Here is a 5,697-nt window from a genome sequence, read left to right as displayed (position 1 = left end):
CTCTGAGCAAACCGGCAGTAGCGGCTGCCGGAACCCACCACTGGGTAGAATGTGGTGTACAGATAGTCCTCGGCTTACGACCACAATTGAGCCCAAAATTTCTGTGGCTAAGCCAGACATTTGATAAGTGAGTTCTATCTCATTTTACGACCTTTCCTGCCATGGTTGTTAAGTGAATCACTGTAGTCATTATGTTAGTAACACGGTTGTTAAGTGAATCTGGCTTCCCCATTGACTTTTCTTATCAGAAGATCACAAAAGATGATCATGTGACCATAGAGATGTTGCAAGAGTCATAAGCGTGAAAGATGGTCATAAGTCACTTTTTAAACTGTCCTTGTAACTTTGAACGGTCACTAAATAAACTGTTGTAAATTGAGGACTGCCTGTGTTTGTCCTTATTTATAATAGAGATGGCCAAGAGGTGCATATCAGTTACTGTACATGCCTTCTTTTTCATCCAGCAACAGGTTACGTTTTCAATGCCATTCAATTTCCATATTTCTGTTAAATGCAAAGTAAAGCCACGAGGAAGTGGGGAGCTGGTGAGATCATTCTATCTCATCTATCCTTCCCCAAAGAAGGCGGCAGTAAGATTTTGGAAATTGTGCTCCAATTACCATTCCATTCACTTTTGGGGATAGCTCTATTGACCAAAACACAAATGCCATGATTGGCTAATCCAAAATATCCATCTCTCTCTGGACATAAGTAGTTGCTTTCTGCTTTTCTTCTATTGTCCGGCTAATTTTCAAGAAACTGTGAGCAACTGTGTTGGTTCTCCATTCAATTCTTTATTTTGTCCATGAAACCCAGTTCCAGTTTTCTAAGAGAGCAAATATATATGAGACCTTAAGGCATGTTCAGAGAATATCACTTTTTTTTTCATAACTTCAAGCATGCTTCACTTACCTCTAAATGTCACAGAATATATTTTCCCTTTCTATCTCAAATATTTTTTCTATTATCTTTTTCCTGATGTTGAGAAAACTTTGGAACAGAGGTAATCAACAGACTCTGAATGTGCACTCCTTTTAAAAAAATATATCCTGGAGCCATTTCCGTTGCTGAAAATCAGTTGAGTTTAAGATAAGAAATACATTAAAAATGCTTCAATCCTTATACAATTGCTTATTTCTAAGCACAATTCAGAATGTGGATAATACTGGTAGCAATAGCACTAGCACGTAGACTTATATACCACTTCACAGTGCTTTATAGCCCTCTCTAAGTGGTTTACAGAGCCAGCATATTGCCCCAACAATCTGGGTCCTTATTTTACCGACCTTGGAAGGATGGAAGGCTGAGTCAACCTTGAGCCTGGTGGGATTTAAACTGCCAAATTGCAGGCAGTCGTGAGTCATTGCATAATATCTGATATTCTTCAGATGTATGATTGACTGTTGATGACAAGGAAAAAATTCTTCTCAGACACTATGCTAATCTTTGAAATCCCCAGCATCAAACAATCACACTTCAGTGTCAACACGTCGCTTCCTTTTTAAGATTGAAGCACTTCATATGAACTTAGTTAGATTTCTTTCCTTTCCTCCCTTCGTTCATTCTTCATTCCTTCCTTCATTCCTCCCTTCCTCCCTCCAGTTTTGACTCCTGACAACTGCCTGCATTTCTCTTGGCAAGAAATAGTTTGCCATTAACTTCTTCTTCCTAAGGCTGTGAGACAGTGGTGGGTTTCAAAATTTTTTAGAACCTCTTCTGTAGGTGTGGCCTGCTTTGTGGGAGTGGCTTGCCGGCTATGTGACCGAGTGCGAGTGGCTTGCCAGCCATGTGACCGAGTGGCAGTGGCTTGCCGGCCATGTGACCGAGTGGGAGTGGCTTGCCAGCCATGTGACTGGGTGGGCGTGGCCAACTTGTAAAATGTGGTGAAACTCACTTAACAACGCTTTTGCTTAGCAACCAAAATGTTGGCTCAGAAACTGTGGCATTTGAAGCACGCAAGTCTTAAAGCTGTCAAGTTACAAGACCCTTGCACCCCTAACCCTTTAGAAAAAAACCCTCCAGGGGTGTTCAAACTTGACAGCTTTAAGACTTGTGGACTTCAACTCCCAGAATTCCTCCTCCAGTCATGTTGGCTCAGGAACTCTGGCATTGAAGCGTGCAAGTCTTAAAGCTGTCAAGTTACAAGACCCTTGCATCCCTAACCCTTTAGGAAAAAAACCCCAGGGGTGTTCAAACTTGACAGCTTTAAGACTTGTGGACTTCAACTCCCAGAATTCCTCCTCTCGCTCTTCATCTTGATGATGGGCAGACAGGCGGGGGGAGGGAGCTGGAACCGGTTCTAAATGGCACTGTAGATTTGTGGAACCTCTTCTATAGAAGAGGTTAGAACTGGCAGGAACCCAACCCTGCTGTGAGAGTATGATTGGGCTGGCTTTGGGCCTAAGCTAGAACTGGAATTCATGATCTCCTGGCTCCAAGCCTAGTGTCTTAACCACTACACCATTTGGTACAAACCCTTTCAGAGCCCATGAATAATGTGTTCCCTCAAAAAAGAAAAGGAAACAGAAAAACAGGCAAATGCCATTCTTGATGGTCTCAATTACATCATTTTAATGCCCAAATCCCCACAGCTGTTTACCTCACAAACACTAAATTGCCCAATCTCCGGAAGAATATCCATCTGTTATAGAGGAGAAGTGAGAGGGATTGCAATTATGCTTTTCATTAGAGTTTCCCTCTGCCCTTCTCTGGTCTACAGCTCCATAATTTACACATGGTGGTGCATGCTAATTTACTGTGAGGTTTTTTTTTTTACATTCTTCTTCCAGACCCCTGAAGCTGCTGAAGATACTATATGCCTGCCCACCCTTCATTCCAATCTGACAGCAGAAACTATCTTGAAGATGGTGGGAAATTCTTTGCAAATATTATTGACTTTGCCAAATTACTGCTGTTAGATTTCTTAGAGTTATGTCCTTTGACCTTAAAAGAATAACTTGACATTTGATCTCTAGTTGAGTATAATGTAATTTAAAAGTCTGGATTTTAAAAAGTACAGTAATATTGATATTTGCCCCCCTAGTGGATTCAGAAAAAAAAAGCACCTGGAGAACTTGTGAATGTGAATGTGGAACGTGAACACGGAACATGAACATCATTGCTTTAATGGTTTTAGCTTCCAGGTTTATAATGGTAAAGTTACTGTCAGGGTTCCAAATAGCATCCCAAAGTTAATCAGAGTCCAGGGCAAAGTATTGCTCAAAGTTCCAATTTATTAAGAGAGCCATGTTGGCACATGTGGGAAAAACCAAATCTGAAAGCTTCCCGGTTTTCCCCACTTAGTTGAAAGTTCAAGATCTTGCCCCCATCCACCCACAAGTCCATCACATGGTCCAATCTTCCATGGCCATGCTGACAGTTCCACCCATCCAGTTCTGGTCAGGTGCAGAGGTGCAAAGACGAAGAATGACCTTGGCTTTCTAGAAAGAATTTTGTAACTGGCTACATCGCATCTCACTCCTACAGTCCCCCCTCCCATTTCCCCACAATAGAAAATGCATAGTAGAATAATAGAAAGTGTGGCAGGCCAAAGATCCAAAAGAAAAGATGACTGCAGGCCTGACAGTTACTATGTAAATCTATGGATGAGAGAAAAACCTTGGTTGGCTGATGCTTTCCTCTTTACCAGCTGCATAGACATTTTAGAAGAATTTGTAGGAAGAGACATATATTCGTTATGGTGACAAGCAATTGGGAGCCTCTACCCTGATCAACGCATTTTATTAGGAAGTGTAAACTTTTTAAATCCTACCTCCAAAACACTGTACTGTGTTGGGGAAAGCAGGATATAGCACTTCTAAAATATAAGATGTCCTGTTGGTTTTGAGCGGGAAATTAACCACCTTTTTTTAAAAAAACTTGGCTTAATCTTAACTAACAGAGCTGGACTGTTGAGCTTATTTTTTTTCCTTTTGCCAGTAGGAAGAGAATCTAATTACTCTTTGGATTTTCCTTTTCCGCAGCCCAATTTTGGTTTTGATTCTCCAATCTAGGAGAAGGAGACCTTTAGCCCAGCCCCTGGATGTTATTTCCAGGACACCTTGGCCTCAGTCTGCTGCCATAGAATGTCAGATATATTGGCAATAAGCTATGGTTTTTTTATTTTGGAGAGGAGCAAACATACCAGGGGTGCAATGCTGTCTGTTTGGACCAGTTTGCCCGAACCGGTAGTAAAAAATGCTACTGGTTTGGGCGAACAGGTATTTCTGACAATCAGCTGGGCAACGATCAGCTGTGATACGCAATTTATATTAGCTAGAATCATTGGATTTACTGCTTTCTAGCTAATCTAAATCACGTGGCACAGCAGATTCCCCCACCCCACCCCCCACCCCCCGTGCTGTTCTACTTACCTTTGCAAATTCAGAAGGCTTCAAAATGTTCCTGCACAAGTGTCCCTCAGGCTCACCGAACCGGTAGCAGACTTCAGAAGATTTCACCGCTGAAACAGACCTGGTATGGATTATTAAGATCTGATTGGGTGAGGATACGAGGAGGATGCTTATCTGAACTTTGTTAACTAGGATTTTGAATTAGATATGGGATCTTAAGATGCTTTGAATAAGACCAGAGCAATGATTCCAAGAATGAGAGGAAATTATGAAAATGGAGCTCCGTTTCTTTTTCTGCCTCCTCGCTTCTCGTCCCCGCCCGACTTCAGGATCCTCCCTAATCATTGTGGGTTGAAAAGAAAAAGGAAAGGGACGCTTAAAGGTTCAAACAGTAGAGCAAACGCTTCAGAGGCAACAGTTTTCACGGGGAATTAGAACAGAGAGCCCTGGAGTTTCGCTGCCCACCCGGTCAGACCTCACTTTCCTCGCATGATTGGCTATTTTGCTACTGCCTGGCTCCCCGGTTAGATTTTTGCTGGGAGGGGGCGGGGGGGAAGCTCCTTAGCCTGCATTTCTTTTTCTGCCTCCTCGCTCTCTCGTCCCCGCCCGACTTCAGGATCCTCCCTAATCATTGTGGGTCGAAAAGAAAAAAGGGAAAGGGGCGCTTGTTTTGAAGTGCCCGAGAGGAGGGAGGGGAGCGGGCGCTTCAAAACAAGCGCCCCTTTCCCTTTTTTCTTTTCGATCCACAATGATTAGGGAGGATAATAATCCGGCACACAGAAGAGCCGCATTAAAATGTGTAAAGAGGGTTGTTCCTTGGCGCCGTCGGCAGGCTTTTTCTGAGCTTGTCAGATCAATAGACAGTAGAGGTGTTTTTTAACGATCTTTAACATCTTGGACACTCTTAAATTCTTGGAATTTATGAGGGAGAGATTCAGCTGTCGGGTTGAGCCTCTCGTGTAGCCCTCCAGAAGGATTTATAGCCCCCCCTTGCAGTTGTGTATTCTCCTGTCTTTTTCATAACCTCTGCTACAAGCAGAACCAGACGCCGGGAGCAGCCTTAACTTCTAACAACATCTCAAGAAGGAAGGAAGGAAGGAAGACTTTTGCAAGTATTTTAAGTTTTAACTGGGGGAAAAAATCTTTTTAAAAAAGAACGCTACTGCTGAGTTTGAGAGGCGTGGGCTTAGAACAAAGGATTCAAAATGGCATTGATTTATAGCTGAAAACCTACAGAAAACGAAAGCTAATTGCTTGCTGATAGCCGGGGCAGTAAAGGCGGAACGGCTGAAACAACTATTAACAATTTCTAAGCCAGTTTACATAACCTGACCTACTTAAATGA

The sequence above is a fragment of the Natrix helvetica genome (genome assembly GCF_964273705.1).
Source record: "Natrix helvetica genome assembly, chromosome: 4".
Lineage (NCBI taxonomy): Eukaryota > Metazoa > Chordata > Lepidosauria > Squamata > Natricidae > Natrix > Natrix helvetica.
Note: the sequence above shows the minus strand (reverse complement) of the source record.